This window comes from Oncorhynchus clarkii, chromosome 25 (assembly GCF_045791955.1).
Source record: "Oncorhynchus clarkii lewisi isolate Uvic-CL-2024 chromosome 25, UVic_Ocla_1.0, whole genome shotgun sequence".
NCBI classification, from domain to species: Eukaryota; Metazoa; Chordata; class Actinopteri; order Salmoniformes; family Salmonidae; genus Oncorhynchus; species Oncorhynchus clarkii.
Window position 1 is genome coordinate 12601080 of NC_092171.1, and position 17883 is coordinate 12618962.

General features: G+C 44.4%; 1 protein-coding gene across 1 annotated transcript in view; it reads right to left on the bottom strand.

The window, feature by feature from the left end:
- Positions 1–17883, bottom strand: part of LOC139383902 (transcription regulator protein BACH2-like) — a 50237-nt gene extending 32354 nt beyond the window's left edge. The window contains exon 1 of the mRNA XM_071128506.1: positions 17635–17883. The gene's annotated coding sequence lies outside the window, so the exon portion shown is untranslated. The remainder of the gene's footprint in view (positions 1–17634) is intronic.

Genomic DNA, 17883 nt, shown 5'->3' on the forward strand with positions numbered 1-17883 from the left:
CCTGCCATGTGATACCCCCTGGTGGTAATTTGGCAGCAGCCTCAGCGCCCGCCATACCGCCTCTGACCATTAACGACTGGCTGGATCCTCAGACACAGAGGCCTGATTAGTAAAAACAGAGCGAGAAAGCTGGTGCGGGCGGCAAACCAGGAGAACTGTGGCTGATCACGTTTCACCCCAGAGCTGGGTGACGACCTCACAACAGCCGGTGTGTGTGTGTGTGTGGGAGAGAAAGATGAGCGAAAGAGGGGGGGGGGGGGGGGGGGTGAGGAAGTGGGGGAATGTAACTTACAAATATGAAAACGTCAAACACCAAATATTTGTCATTTCCCCCCCAAATTTTTTTTGAAATGCCATCAGGGGTCCACTCATATCTGCAACGTCCTGTGATTAACAAGCTCAAAACAGTACAGGTCAGGAACAACAGTGACATGCTTTCACAGTTTATCACGCCTCCATAGTATAGCATTCGTTTTCAGATCAAGTGGAAATAGTCTGGGGGAGGAAATGTGGTTTGGAGCCATGACACGGAACGATACCTTAATGTCAATGTGAGGGAGGACCTAGCGAAATATCACAGCAGTGAAAGTCAGGAGGATATGAATGGCCAAAATTGTGACGGAAGTGAGAGAAGGTGTGAGACAAGACCACAGGGTGACTTTCTGTTAAATACATTCTGGTTTTGAGGTACTTTCATAGAGGAAGATGAAAAACATGGAACTTGACTCTCCGGCACCTCTGAGAGGTCAGACAAGGATGGAGATGGCCAACAGCCACCGTTTCCACTTCCTCTAAAACATACATGGACAACACAACATCACTCAAACAACCAGCATTAATCAATAATCAATACATCCCAAAATTGTATCCTTGAAGACTAGTCGTGGCAAAATATCTCTGGGTATTTAATAATTTTGCTTATATGCAATTTATGATAACTGATATTGATGTATGGGGACAAAATCCACATGCATGTAAAAAGAGATTGACTGATAACCACGAGGGTGTGAAACCTCTCTGTTGACAAATGAGTCACAAAGAGAGGAAAATTGTGACAACCACTTTCATGTGGGATATTTCATTCACTGGCTAACACTAACATCCTCTGCAGCTGAAAAACGAAAGCACATGTGTGGGTCGTTCCACACCTACAGTGTTTCCATAAAGGAAAATCTACCTGTTTAAAAAGCAAGATAATACAGTACACAATGACATGATCTGAATTGTTACTCAGAAAGTTTGTTATTTACAGCGCAGCAGATATTCTGTCAGATTCTGGAAATGTATTCTGTAAGGACCAAATCCTAACTCAGATATTTGTGTCAAATCATGCATTGAGGTCAACAGAACATTCAGGTTACACATGTGAACTCAAGATACACTTTAGCCCTGCAAAAGAGAAAATGTATTGATGAAATCCGAGCGTAATCCATTGCTGTAATTTTATCCAGAAACTGAGTCAATGTGGCCTGGTTACTGGATGTCAGGATGCAGCTGGGAAGAGATATTATTAAGAAAAGATATTCAGTGGCATCTTGGTTTATTCGTTTATTGGGATCCCCATTAGCTTTAGCAGAAGCAGCGAATATTCCCCCCACCCGTATTCTCATCCTCCCTTCTCACAGGAACAGTGATGATAACAACTGGCCCTTCTGTGACATGGTGTGTGTATACATTACACCTGTCCTCACTCAAGCAAGGGAGTTTCCATTTGTGGGTACATTTGATTGTATGTAAGTCCATTTCCTGATTGAAGTCATCCACTCTCCTCTTCTTTCTGCTCTGTGGCTGACATCATTTATGACCTGGGGTCTTTTGCTTCAGTCTCCATATCTTGCACACTCTAGGGTTTCTGATCAACTCAGGTGTTACCACCCAAAAAATGATTGGATGTCTCACATCTGTAGAGTCATGCAATGGTAGAGCATCTAGTGCCAACACAAATGTTAGAGGCTGGGAATCCACCCAAAATTAGATATGGGCGATATAAACAAGTAAGAAAGAAAGGTTGTGGACCAATGTACTTCCCCAACAATGTCCGACATCAATCAAACTAACAACTCTATCTTCAACATCTCGCATCCATCTACCCTACGCGTTAAAATATGGTACGGTCCCTATGATTGCTGTCTCTACCAAAGTCATCAGACTACGCCAAAAGAAGCTGATCTCAGGGCCTCCACAGCTCCATCAGTGTTAATGGTACATGATGGGGAATATTAATACAAGCCCAAAAGACCACTGTCTCATGCCATCGCAAAATGAGCAGATTGTGCCCCTCTCACATCGCAATTAACACGACACAGCAGCCAATTAACGTGACACAGCAGCCATTTCTTCATCATTATCTGTAATACATTCACAGCTGCCTAAGATGTGTCAGACATTCATAGAGAGGCATGTGTAACGGCAATCTCTATTGGGCCTCTCAAATTGGATTATCTGTCATATCGGATGTGTATGACAGTACTGCAGGGGCTTGTGAGAGTTCTAACCTGACAAATAAACTCAAAAAAAGACAATGGGGTCTGTTGCAGTGAACATTCCAAGTAAAGGATTAAAAATAATTCTTGAAATGTCTATTTCAGTCATGTTGTAGAAGGATGTAGCGTTTTGAACCTAGGCTTGTTTTTGTATTGGAGGGTAAAAGCAAGGTGGTGCGTCACTTCCTACGAGTATGACCAAGCGGTTGTTTATTTACCTCCTACTGTACTATATAATCTGTCCCGGAACCATCGGGGCTCACAAACACTAATCCCCTCACATCAAAGACCAAACTATGTCTTCTTTCAGCCACAAACATGGAAATGAATGTGGAAGCATTATCATGTAAAAAGACAGGGGTAATATCCACCACATAGGGCACAATCTCACATCCAATGTTGTATTGCATTGCACTGTATTAACATGAGGTTATTTAAGCAATAAGGTCTGGGGGGGGGGGGGGGGGGGTGTGGTATATGGCCAGTGTAACCGGCTAAGGGGTGCATGACGCAATGACGCAAACGCGGAGTGCTCGGACACAGCCCTTAGCCATTTTATATTGGCCAAATATCACAAACCCCAGAGGTGCCTTATTGCTATTAGAAACTGGTTACCAACCTAATTAGAGCAGTAAAATAAACGTTTTGCCATACCCGTGGTATATGTTGTAACGGCATTCAGAGGTGGAAGAAGGATCGGACCAAAGCGCAGCGTGGTAAGTGTTCATGATGACATATTTAATGAAACGAACTGAACACTGAAATACAAAACAATCAAGTGAACGAACGAAAACCGAAAGAGTACCGTGTGGACCAAACACTCACACGGAAAACAAACACCCACAATCCAAAAGTGAAACCCGGGCTACCTAAGTATGATTCTCAATCAGGGACAACAATTGACAGCTGCCTCTGATTGAGAACCATACTAGACCGAACTCAAAATCCAACATAGAAAAACAAACATAAACTGCCCACCCCAACTTACGCCCTGACCATACTAAAACAAAGACAAAAACAAAGAACGTGACAGTACCCACCCCCCAAAAGGTGCGGATTCCGGCCGCAAAACCTAAACCTATAGGGGAGGGTCTGGGTGGGCGTCTGTCCAGTGGCGGCTCTGGCGCGGGACGTGGACCCCACTTCACCATAGTTTTTGTCTGCCTCTTAGCCCGCCTCCGTGGCCTCTTTAGAGCGGCGACCCTCGCCGCCGACCTTGGACTGGGGACCCCAGCCACGGGTCCCGAATGGACGGGGGATTCCGGCAGCGCCGGAATGAAGGACGACTCCGGCAGCGCCGGACAGGTGGGAGACTCCGGCAGCTCCGGATTGAAGGGTGATTCTGGCATCGCCTGGCTGACTGACGGCTCTGGAGGCTCCTGGTTGACTGGCGGCTCCTGGCTGACAGGCGGCTCCTGGCTGGCTGGCGGCTCCTGGCTGACTGGCGGCTCAGGACAGACTGGCGCCTCTGGCGGCTTAGGACAGACTGGCGGCTCTGGCGGCTCAGGACAGACTGGAGGCTCTGGCAGCTCAGGACAGACTGGCGGCTCTGGCGGCTCAGGACAGACTGGCGGCTCAGGACAGACTGGCGGCTCTGGCGGCTCAGGACAGAATGGCGGCTCAGGACAGACTGGCGGCTCTGGCGGCTCAGGACAGACTGGCGGCTCTGGCGGCTCAGGACAGACTGGCGGCTCTGGCGGCTCAGGACAGACGGGAGACTCTAGCGGCTCAGGACAGACGGGAGACTCTGGTGGCTCAGGACTGACGGGAGACTCTGGCGGCTCAGGACTGACGGGAGACTCTGGCGGCTCAGGACTGACGGGAGACTCTGGCGGTGCTAGGCAGGAGGAAGGCTCTGGCGGCGCTGGACAGGCGGGAGCACCTGTAGGGCGGGGACGGAGATACAGCCTGGTGCGGGGGGCTGCCACCGGAGGGCTGGTGGGTGGAGGTGGCACCAGATAGACCGGTCCGTGCAGGCGCACTGGAGCTCTTGAGAACCGAGCCTGCCCAACCTTACCTGGTTGAATGCTTCCCGTAGCCAGGCCAGTGCGGCGAGGTTGAATAGCCCGCACTGGGCTGTGCTGGCGAACCGGGGACACCATGCGTAAGGATGGTGCCATGTACGCCGGCCCAAGGAGATGCACTGGAGACCAGATGCGCAGAGCTGGCTTCATGGCACCTGGCTCGATGCCCACTCTAGCCCGGCCGATACGAGGAGCTGGAATGTAGCGCACCGGGCTAAGCACGCGTACTGGGGACACCGTGCGCTCCACCGCATAACACGGTGCCTGACCAGTACGACGCCCTCTCTCTCCACTTTAAGCACGGGGAGTTGGCACAGGTCTCCTACCTGCCTTAGCCATACTCCCCGTGTACCCCCCCCCAATACATTTTTGGGGCTGCCTCTCGTGCCTCCTTGCCAGCCGTGTTCCCTCAAATCGCTGGCTCCTCTCTCCGGCTGCCTCTGCTCTCCTAGCTGCCTCCACTTGTTCCCACGGGAGGCGATCCCTTCCAGCCAGGATCTCCTCCCATGTGTAGCAACCCTTGCCATCCAAAACGTCCTCCCATGTCCAGGAGTCCTGACATCGCTGCTGCTGCTGCTGCCCGTTACCACGCTGCTTGGTCCTTTTGTGGTGGGTGTTTCTGTAACGGCATTCTGAGGTGGAAGAAGGATCGGACCAAAGCGTGGCGTGGTAAGTGTTCATGATGACATATTTAATGAAACGAACTGAACACTGAAATACAAAACAATAAAGTGAATGAAGGAACGGAAAACAAACACCCACAATCCAAAAGTGAAACCCAGGCTACCTAAGTATGATTCTCAATCAGGGACAACAATTGACAGCTGCCTCTGATTGAGAACCATACTAAGCCGAACTCAAAACCCAACATAGAAAAACAAACATAGACTGCTCACACCAACTCACGCCCTGACCATACTAAAACAAACTAAGGTCAGAACGTGACATACGGTCTTATATACCACGGCTTTCAGCCAATCAGCATTCAGGGCTCGAACCACCCAGTTTATAATACTCAATAACTTATCAACATTTACCACAGCTGCTGCAATAACATTATTTTTAGAATAAGAATGCGTGAGGAGAAATGCACAACCCTGTTCTTTCCACATTAAAATGAAAGAGGTCGAACCGCTGACTAAGTGATCAAACATAACAAACAGACCAGAGCAATGACCTGTGTTTGTTTTTGTTCCCTTGATTGGAGTGGTTTTCCCCCTCAATGACCCCTCGTTCCTCGTGGAGCACATGACTCTGTCATAGAGTCTGACTGGCCGGCTGGCCGGTGTAACTTAGCTCCCAGGAAGAACCTTAGAGCCCCACTCAGGTTCACTGGGTTCAGCTGGTTAATGACTGACAGCCTGTAGAATGTAGTCCCAGCTAAAGTGCATTCCAAGAATCCAGCTCATTCTCTCTCGCCCTGCCTATGTTACTTCCTGTGGTTCGTGAGGATTCCATGCCTGCCTACCTGTCTAACTCCTCTCTCTGCATGAAGCTTCTCAAGGGTTTCTCTCTCTCTCTCTTTCTCTTGCTCACACACTCACACCGAGCTTGATGAGTTCTACAGGCCTTTTTCCTACTGACTTGTTCACTGGCTTCACACTGGCTCTTCGACTGCAAGGCCTTTGCCATTGTTTTGCCCAGTGGTGCCATGACTCAAATCAAATATGACCTATATGTATCTGGAGGCCTATAAACAAGCAAGAGAGAATGGGAATAAACAACATGGGCTTTGGCTTATCTGGAGGGCACATCCATGGAATCCATGGATTAATGCACCCCCCTAAACAACAAAGACCCAGGGTATGATCTTGTCACCATCTGCCCATGCTCCACTAATCATGCCCTGCCATGCCAGATGGGCTGCCAGATATATGGCAAGGTTATCCAACCCCAACCCAGCCAGCCATCAGCTGTGCCAATACTGGGCCAGAATGCCCGGACTGGGGACATTCTAGTTTCTATAAAGCAGACTAGCTTGGTATTGGGCAATCAAGAGGGCTTTTCTGTTAAATCAATGCATACACATTAGAGCATATACAGCCTTTGGACTGTATGAAATATATGACAATGGTGGTCTGTGTCAAACTATGTGGGCCAAAATGTATAAGCATCCCCTAATATGCTGTCAAAATCCTACATTCCGGCGAGCACAATTCTTACCAGCGGTTGGTCCGGATGAATACATGAATGTGGAATCTGTCAAGAAACGCCAAAATTCAACCACAATGTGAAAGCAACTGTCATGCTGTGAACATGAATGGTCAATTCCATGCCTATTAAACGTGATGTACTGGTGGCACAGATACGACCACAGCCCACTGGGCACACCACATCATATCAACATGGATAATTGGGTAATAGTTGATTGAGATGTTGATCAATGAGATTACAAACTATATTCACCCACTCAAAAAGACAGCCAAAAGTTTGTTGAATTTCCAATGTGTTATCACTATGGTGGTTTCTAGTGATGTGCAGTTTGCAAACAATTTGTGCTTTTTGAATGACTCCTTTTACTGACTCGTGAGTTATGACTTGTTTTTTATGGGCGACTTGTTCATTTTAGTCATTCGTTTGACCTGCTAGTGCTGGCCGCAATGAGTCTTACAGCAGGACTAATACGTACTACTCCTGCTCAGCGGCTCCAGAGATGTGCTCCGACCACCAACTGTCTGTCATATGTGCGCAGGACAATAGATCATGAGCATAGAGGAAAAAGACATGTTAAGAATTGATAATTGATAGTGCATGGTGCAAGAGTGAATGCAATTAAATGATGATTGAATATTATGACGGACAGAGCTTTCTAGAACCTCAACAAACTCGAACTCGAGGAAAGAATCGTTGGGGGTCTGCAGTTTGCCGAACGACATTGCTCTTATCACCCTCACGGCAGTCAAGCAATGCACTCTGTCAAGAGTCGTTCACAATCTAGTCCGGTTGCGGCCCCAACTAGACCTCATTTCAAATGTATCAACACATTTGTATGGCTAGCGATCAACAAATGTACATTGTTAAAAGCACACGTTTGCAAGTCTCAGTCCCAAATGATAGCTCCAATAAGACACCTATTGCGAACGACGTGAACGAGAGGCTTGTCGAATCATGACTCTTTCGAATTTTCAGTTCATCGTTCGTTCGTGCTCTGGGCATGACTGACTCAAATGAAGAAAATGAGTCGAAAGATTTGTTCTTTTGACTGAACGAGTTGAAAAGATCAGAGTCGGTTAAAAGAGCTGAACCTCTCATCCCTGTCTAAAAGCACAACCAAATTCCAATGGAAAAACAATGTCTCATTTTCGGTTTAGTCGCCACCCAAATGTCTATCATTGCACATTCAACCATTTAAAAGCACAACAAAGTTCAAATGGGAATACAATGTCAGATATTTTGTTTATTTATATAACAGATTAATGGGTTATCAATGTGCTTAATCTAATAGCAGAAACAAATGGTCTGGACTGGAGATGTGATTACATTAAAAGTACTGTACATGGTGCAAATGATCAGTGCCATTTCAGTTTCTGCGTAGATTATTACAGAAATTGTGAAGATCTCCACAGACCTGCGAAGACCTATGCATGCTATGTTGAACATGCACGCCTTATATGATTACATAAGAAGAAATGTATAGTTACAGTAACCTCAAAATGTGGCCATGGATGTGTTAGGGAAAGGGGGATACCTAGTCAGTTGTACAACTGAAATGTTTCATACACGTTTAACCCAACCCCTTTGAATCAGAGAGGTGAGGAGGGCTGCCTTAATCAACATCCACGTCTTCGGTGCCCAGGGAACAGTGGGGTACGCCTTGCTCAGGGGTAGAACAACTGATTTTTACCTTGTCAGCTCGGGGACTCCAGCCAGCAACCTTTCTGTTACTGACCCAATGTTACATTTGTTTGTAAGATAACCTTAACTTAGGTTATTTGCTGTATTACAAAAGTAATATGTAATTGTGTTTGGTTGACAAGGCAACAAACTATAAACATTTAAAAAAAGATGTATCTACTGCTTGGTTAATTCCATCTGAGCCACTGGCTTAATCCCATTCCTTAACTTTTATTTGTGGTTGAGTTGGAGACGTGAATCGAACATATAATTTGTTAACTAGTTGGCAATTTATTAGACTATTTATTGCATTTCAAAAGTGATATTGAATTGTTTGGTTGTCAACGCAACCAAATGTCAACACTTGATGTATCTTCTGTTTTAGATAGTTCCATCTGTCCCGCTGACTTAGTCTGGCTTTAATGCCAGTTTGTATACAAATTAATAATTGACACATTGATGACTTTTTTCAAATCCAATGTATTTTCCACACAAATTCCACATCCCAATACGTTGACAAATTACATTGAAACAACGTTGATTCACCCAGTCTGTGCCCAGTGGGAGGGAACTGCATGCATCAGGACGTAGGATGTACACATCCTTTCACACTGATCAAAAATACACATTTCTGCTGTGCTAGCAGGGCTGGGGGATATGGCCTACAAATCATATCTCGTTTTTTTTTTCAAACTTATGGGCGATTCACATTTCATAAGAAATAGCACAAAAGGTCAATACGTTTTTATAAATGTGTGCACTTCCATACATCTTGCATTAAAAAAAAAACATTTTATTTCATATAGGAATGTGATGGAATATCGGTTTCGATGCAGGTTTGCTGACAGTCATGGTGAAAAATCACGGGATCCAGGCGTGAAATACAATCACATGACAGACACCGCTGCTTGAGCACCATTAAACCCTCTACTGCATTCACAGACAATATGTTAATGGGGGAGAAAGCGAGAGAGAAAGAGAGAGAGACAGAGATATAAACGCATAATAAAGGTACATAAAGGAGGGAAAGCTAAAGATAGAGAATACAGAAAGAAAAAGACAATGAAAGTGATAGATAGAAAGAGAGGGATATTCATCTACAGCCTCTCTCCACGGTTTGGTCTGTCTGCCCTGGAGCGCTCTGGCACTCAGGCGTCCCCAGAGACAGTCTGTCCTTATCACCTTGGACGGATTGATGGGAGTGATAATGGGGAGAGGAGAGGAGGTGGCGAGGCGTCGCTCCGACTGCTTTTCCTGCACCTCAGCAAACCTCTCAGAGAGACAGGAATCCTGATACACTCAGTCATACCCGCACTTGACTTTCACTGCGCTCTACACTGTAAATTATACATGTACCTCACAGCACTACCTGTACTCTGTACATACTAGGGGGCTGTGCTTCAATACTGCCTGCCAGACAGTGTGTGGAAGAATAACATACGAGTTGATGTCTCATATGGATAGATTCCGCATGGGTAACGGTAGATTCTGTACTGTCTTTCTCCAGTGGAGTTGAATCCAATGCATTGGTACCACTGTCTGTCTATCATACAGACGTTCTCCCTCTGTGTGACAGCACCGAGAAATGCCTCACAGTGCTTCACCATACATAATGTAATTGTCTAGTTCCATGTAAAAGGGCCAATGAGCGCCAACATGTCAAGTACATAGGAGCATGTCCAATTGGCTGCAAGCTAAGAGTCAATATTTTTTTTAATTAAGGCATATACTGTATACATTTTTCAACAATTTTCCATCCTATAAATTAGAAATAATCAAAGGCTTTGATTCTGGTCAAACAGAAGGAAAAGAGTCTTAGAAAACATCTACCAGTAAAGACCCCTTCCAACTAATATCAACACTTATATTTAGTTTAGGAGAAATGTTTCTGCCTTCTATAAGTTTAAGAAACATTGCCTTGTGCCTTGAAATTCCGTTACCAAAAACCCACATATCTTTAAGATATTTTCTAATTTCTCTCCCTCATGAGGAGAGGATAATGAAAATTCACAAAAGTAACAAGTAATGGAACACATCTCAATTAGTTATAGTGTTTTTACTGATTAAGTGATTAATCCCCCTCCCCACGCTAAATTTGCCACCGCTGCTGAAATAAATCAAAGAAAAGGGAAACACTATGAGTGGAATATGACAGGCACACACACGCACACACAAAGACGCAGCAGACACACACACACACAAGCGGACACAGACACACAGGCGTATACAGACACAAAGGTGGACAAACACACACAAAACACCCTCTGGCAATGTCCTCACATGACGAATCTAAGATGAAAATAGACCCGCATTCAGTTCAGCTAGTCCTATTTATTCTTATTACAATGTGACAAAATACGGGTCGGCAGCCGGCAGATAGCATAGTGGTTTGAGAGGCAACCGGAGGGTTGCCAGTTCAAATGCCAGGTCTTACAAGACAAATCTGGCAGGAAGTGAGCTGGTAACCGGAGGGTTGCTGGTATCAAATCTTAGATACCATAGCCTGCTGTTGTGGACTTGAGCAAGGCACTTAAACCCCCGAAAACAACTACTCCATGGGCCCCATAGTATAGTGGCACCCTGTTCCATGTGTATCTTTCTGAGAGGCTGGGATATTTGATTTTTTTTAACCTTTATTTAACTAGGTAAGTCAGTTAAGAACAAATCATTATTTACAATGGGTAACTGCCCTGTTCAGGGATAGAACAACAGATTTTTACCTTGTCAGCTCGGGGATTCAATCTAGTAACCTTTCAGTTACTGCCCCAACGCTCTAACCACTAGGCTATCTGCCACCCCAAAGCGGAAGTCAAATTTCTGTTTGACCTTGATACAATTAGACAAATAAAGTGATCTTAATCTTTAATCTGCAAGATGCAATTTTTGGGGCGACCCAACCAAATTCATATAGAAATGTGATTTACAGATCTGTCATTCTCATTGAAAGTAAGTCTAAGAAGCGGTATATCTGTTCTATGTGCGTTATTTCTATGCTTCCCATTCTTAAGTTTCGTTTTTGACTCGTCTTTAACTTTCGGTTTGGTACATCAGCTTCAAACAGCTGAAAATACAATATTTTTGGTGATGGAAAATATATTTCACAGCAGTTTAGATGATACAATGATTCTCTACATTGCACCTGCTTATTTTGTCACATAAACTGAAATTAGGGGAACTATTAGAATTTTAGCAAACAGGAAATGGCGGAGCAATTTCTGCATAGTGCATTTTTAATTTGAATTTAGACACAATCTACAATTTCCACTATAAATGTGACTGTCAAAACGCTACTGATTTTGCTTTTCTGTACAGTGCATGTCCACATATCTTGGATGTGTTGCTGATATGACAAGGCAGTGAGAAGTTACCACAAGCAAATCCTGTTATTTAAGCGAGTGACAGTGACAATACGCCTCCGTACATACACAGCACAGGAAGTGTGTTTCACTCTCCTCCCAACCACATGTATGTCTGTCACAGGATGCAAATCGCCAACCTGAACCTGCCCACCACACACTCACTCATTCGAAGTTACTGAAGTAGAAGACAAGCCACACTTGCAGTGTTGTGTATTCATGGATGCCATATATACTTTAAAAAAAATAGTATTATCTTTCATCTCTCTGTGTTTTAATAATTTTCCTTCAATTCGCTGAATCTATCTCACCAGAGAAATCATCCGAGTGAGGGAAACAGCGGCCCTCTGTTTCAGTATGTGTAGCCGATGTATCTGATGCTGTCTGGACAAAAAGAGTATGACATGTTGCCACAATAGCCTTAGATTGATTGATGTTTTGCAAGCATTTGATTTCCCTTGATTAAAAAATATATAAAATTATTAGCCAATCAGCGTTGAGCTGAGCTCAACTAAAGTTAACCCTAGCCTAGATGTTGCCTAGTGTGCTCAGTTTAAAGCTGATATATGTACATTTTTGGGCAACCCAACCAAATTCACATAGAAATGTGAGTTACAGATCTGTCATTGAAAGCAATTCTAAGAAGCGATAGATATTTTCTATGTGCGCTATTTCTATGCTTCCTGTTCTTAAGTTTAGTTTTTGCGTCTTTTACTTTCGGTTTTGTACACCAGCTTCAACCAGCTGAAAATACAATATTTTTGGTTATTGAAAATATATTTCACAGCGGTTTAGATTACAATGATTCTCTACACATTGCCTGTTTCAAATCAAATCAAATCAAATGTATTAGTCACATGCGCTGAATACAAAAGGTTTAGACCTTACAGTGAAATGCTAACTAACAAGCCCCTAACCAACAATGCAGTTTAAAAAATATGAAAAATAATAATAAATAAAAGTAAGACTATTTACAGGGGGTACCGGTACAGAGTCAATGTGCGGGGGCACCGGTTAGTCAAGGTAATTGAGGTAATATGTACATGTAGGTAGTGTTATTAAAGTGACTATGCATAGATAATAACAGAGAGTAGCAGTGGCGTAAAAAGGGGGAGGTGCAAATAGTCTGGGTAGCCATTTGATTAGATGTTCAGGAGTCTTATGGCTTGGGGGTAGAAGCTGTTTAGAAGCCTCTTAGACCTAGACTTGGCCCTCCAGTACCGCTTGCCGTGCGGTAGCAGAGAGAACAGTCTATGACTAGGGTGGCTGGAGTCTTGACAATTTTTAGGGCCTTCCTCTGACACTGCCTGGTATAGAGATCCTGGATAGCAGGAAGCTTGGCCCCAGTGATGTACTGGGCTGTACGCACTACTTTCTGTAGTGCCTTGCGGTCGGAGGCCGAGCAGTTGCCATTCCAGGCAGTGATGCAACCACGCTTGATGGTGCAGCTGTAGAACCTTTTGAGGATCTGAGTACCCATGCCAAATCTTTTCAGTCTCCTGAGGGGGAATAGGTTTTGTCGTGCCCTCTTCATGACTGTCTTGGTGTGCTTGGACGGTGTTAGTTTGTTGGTGATGTGGAAACCAAGGAACTTGAAGCTCTCAACCTGCTTCACTACAGCCCCGTTGATGAGAATGGGGGCATGCTCGGTCCTCCTTTTCCTGTAGTCCACGATCATCTCCTTTGTCTTTATCACGTTGAGAGAGAGGTTGTTGTCCTGGCACCACACGGCTAAGTCTCTGACCTCCTCCCTATAGGCTGTCTCGTCGTTGTCGGTGATCAGGCCAACCACTGTTGTGTCATCGGCAAACTTAATGATGGTGTTGCAGTCATGCCTGGCTGTGCAGTCATGAGTGAACAGGGAGTACAGGAGGGGACTGAGCACACACCCCTGAGGGGCCCCTGTGTTGAGGATCAGTGTGGTGGATGTGCTGCTACCTACCCTTACCACCTGGGGGCAGCCCGTCAGGAAGTCCACGATCCAGTTGCAAATGGAGGTGTTTAGCCCAAGGGTCCTTAGCTTATTGATGAGCTTTGAGCAATAAATAGCATTCTCACTTTTGCATTCTCCTTTTGTCCAGGTAGGAAAGGGCAGTGTGGAGTGCAATAGAGATTGCATCACCTGTGGATCTTGTGGTATGCAAATTGGAGTGGGTCTAGGGTTTCTGGGATAATGGTGTTGATGTGAGCCATGACCAGCCTTTCAAATCACCTCACGGCTACAGACATGAGTGCTACGGATCGGTAGTCATTTAGGCAGGTTACCTTAGTGTTCTTGGGCAAAGGGAATATGGTGGTCTGCTTAAAACATGTTGGTATTACAGACTCGGACAGGGAGAGGTTGAAAATGCCAGTGAAGACACTTGCCAGTTGGTCAGCGCATGCTCACAGTACACGTCCTGGTAATCCATCTGGCCCTACGGCCTTGTGAATGTTGACCTGTTTAAATGTCTTACTCACATTGCAGTGGAGAGCGTGATCAAACAGTTGGTGCTCTCATGTATGTTTCAGTGTTATTTGCCTCGAAGAGAGCATAGAAGTAGTTTAGCTCATCTGGTAGGCTTGTGTCACTGGGCAGCTTTTTGCTGTGCTTCCCTTTGTTGTCTGTAATGGTTTGCAAGCCCTGCCACATCCGATGAACGTCAGAGCCAGTGCTGTATTGACACTTTGCCTGTTTGATGGTTCGTTGGAGGGCATAGCAGGATTTCTTATAAGCTTCCGGGTTAGAGTCCCGCTCCTTGAAAGTGGCAGCTCTAGGCTTTAGCTTAGGGCAGATGTTGTCTGTAATCCATGGCTTCTGGTTGGGGTATGTATGTGCGGTCACTGTGGGGCCGACGTCATTGATGCACTTATTGATGAAGCCAATGACTGATGTGGGGTACTCCTCAATGCCGTAGGAAGAATCCCGGAACATATTCCAGTCTGTGCTAGCAAAACAGTCCTGTAGCTTAGCATCTGCTTCATCTGACTACTTTTTTATTGACCGAGTCACTGGTGCTTCCTGCTTTACTTTTTGCTTGTAAGCAGGAATCAGGAGGATATAATTATGGTCAGATTTACCAAATGGAGGGCGAGGGAGAGCTTTGTACACGTCTCTGTGTGTGGAATAAAGGTGGTCTAGAGTTTTTTAACATGCTGATAGAAATGTGGTAAAACAGATTTAAGTTTCCCTGCATTAAAGTCCCCGGCCTCTAGGAGCGCCGCCTCTGGATGAGCATTTTCCTGTTTGCTTATGGCAGAATACAGCTCATTGAGTGCGGTCTTCGTGCCAGCATCGGTCTGTGGTGGTATGTAGACAGCTACAAAAAATACAGATGAAAACTCTCTAAATAGTGTGGTCTACAGCTTATCATGTGATACTCTACCTCAGGCGAGCAAAACTTTGAGACTTCCTTAGATATCGTGCACAACTGTTGTTTACATATATGCATTGTCCGTCACCCCTTGGCATATCAGACTCCGCTGTTCTATCCTGCCGATACAGCGTATAACCAGCCAGCTAGCTGTATGTTGATAATGTCGTCATTCAGCCACGTTTTGTCACATAAACTGAAATTAAGCGAACAATTTGAATTTTTGCAACCAGGAAATGGCGGAGCAATTTATGCATATTGCACCTTTAATTAGCTAGCTAACTTAACTTGTTCATTGTTGCTCACGTGAGGAGTTAGGCTACCATGGACAGCCACATGTTATTTAGCAACATTGAGTGCACTAAATCGTTTAATGGCATCTTTATGTTTGTTTTCACTGTATTAGACCTAGTTGATTTAATAAAGCTTACATTTTTAAGTTGAAATGGTGCTGGAATAGCAGAGGCAGTGCTCCAGTTTACTTTTTGCTGACTTTCGGCCTCAGGCCGAGACAATAACAAGACTCAATGGCATAATAAATTCAACCACACCTTTATTTCATCACAAAAGTTTAGAGCAACCGCTGTCCGGTGAAGTCCACAAAGCATATTGCATGTAACAAACAGTTAAATGACCTAGAGCATGGTCAAGCAAGTTAATGTTTTCGACATTTTCGGGCTACTAAACAACTATTGATTTAGAACCATGGAGTTACTGCAAGTCGCAAAGAAAACAGGAGCTGGCACCACTATTACAGCACCACGAGTGGGTGTATAACGCGAACATCTTGCAACCCAAAAGTTGCAAGTTCGAATCTCATCACGAACATCTTTAGCTAATTATCAGCTTTTCAACTACTTGCTACTTTGCAACTACTTAGTATTTTAGCTAACCTTAACCATTTAACCTAAATCCTAAACTTAACCCTGACCCATAGCTAACGTTAGCGGGCCACCTAGCTAGAATTTGTAACATATCATACTAATTGTAATTTATCATACGAAATGGGCCATGAAAATCCACAAATTAATACATACCATACAAAACGTAACATATACTAAATGTAGTGTCTCGGATTTATGTACAGAATAATACGAAATGATGGGCTGAAACACATACAAAGACCGAGGGGCGCTGTTTCGCTCGCTCGAATGCTTTCTCCGGTGAGATACATTCAGCCGCTTGCAAATTGATTATACATCATGAAACACAGAGAGACGAAAGATACATTATTTTATTGGTCAATTTTGGGGGGAAACCTGGCTTCACTTGGCATCCATGAATACACGCCACTGTTCACAAGTCATCTCTCACATGCCACGTTCTATTCAATTTAGGACATGATACTGGTGCGTGGTTGTGTGCATGTAGCTAGCTTCCCCATGCATGGTTGAATGTGTTCATTGACTGGCTCTGGCAGACTGACAACAACTCAGGGTCGTCCAAGTCCCACCTTCTCCTTGCCCCCTCTCCCTCACTCTATCCTTTCATTTCAAAACAATGATGCAAATCCGCTTCCTCGGAATCAGATGCTGTGCTAAAAATGTTCCACTCTCAAGTGCTTGAGTTGCTATTGCACCCAAATCCGCCTTTCCCCGTCATGTGAGACCATAAACAAGGAAAGATAAGGGAAAGCAAATGACCTTAGTATGATTAGATTAAAACAAAGAGGCAGCTGTTCAAAGACTGCTCAAGTAACAGGTCAGGGAGTGCGAGTGACACCACATTCCAGATTGAAAGATTACAATATTATTAGATGGCCAGAAGGGGTATACGAGATTCATGCATGGCACTGAAACGAAATCCGTTATATTACATCAAAAATAATCAATCAATGCAATTAATCCAAAAAATAAGATTAGGACATTCAATCATTGATCATTTAAAAATAATAATTTCAGACATTCATCTACATATGTTAAGATTTATTGTCAACTGTTATTGGTGTTTGTAGCCTAACACGTGGGGAGCAGAGTGACATCTAGCCGTGAAACAAAAATTGTCCATGTGCAATTTATTTCCCGTTTTTTGTGAGTAAAAATCTATATTGCATGATTGCAAGTCACTAATTCGTTGAAAAACGTTAATAAAATATCCTTCTAGCGCGGCCAAGGGCGGGAATAGGAGCTACGAGATGTGATCCTTTGTCCCTCTCTGCCCCCCCCCCCTTTCCGCAAAATGACAGTGCCCTCATCGTTATGGAAGCTCGAGTCATGTTGACCAGGCAGCGACCACCCAGCCTCTGCGATTTGACGGTTCGAAAACATGCCCCCCACAACAAAGCGCACTGTCACCGCTCTGCACAATGGGACGAGCACTTCAAGGTACAGCCAAATGAAGGATATTCGTTCGCTATGCTGATTAACAAAGTAAAAAAATCAAAAAAATACACGCGTCTCTATGCATTTAGGTATGCATATGATTGGATGTCAACAAAGAACTTGTGGGAAATGTAATGCAATGCGCGGCAACATCAGTATAAAACAATCACTGCAAATTGAACAATGCAATCGGGAAAAGGAACGCACTTTAAACCAAAGCCGTAATGTAATTAGTTATAGGTAATAAGCAGTAATAAGCTCACCGTAACTTTCCCGTTTTCTTGCACGTCAGCGCTCGGTTGGTCTCTTACAAATTAGAATGGTTCCACATGGTGACTTCAGCAGCACCCCCTCCAAACTGCTGAAACCGCGTGTTTTTCAATAGTCATCAATATTTTGTTTTATAACGTGTAAACGTGTGGTTACACTATTACAATTGCTATTCAGTGAATGTTACGGGTTTTGTCCCTTTGAAAAACAGCGTGCAGCCTCCTCTGCTGTTTGTATCGCTT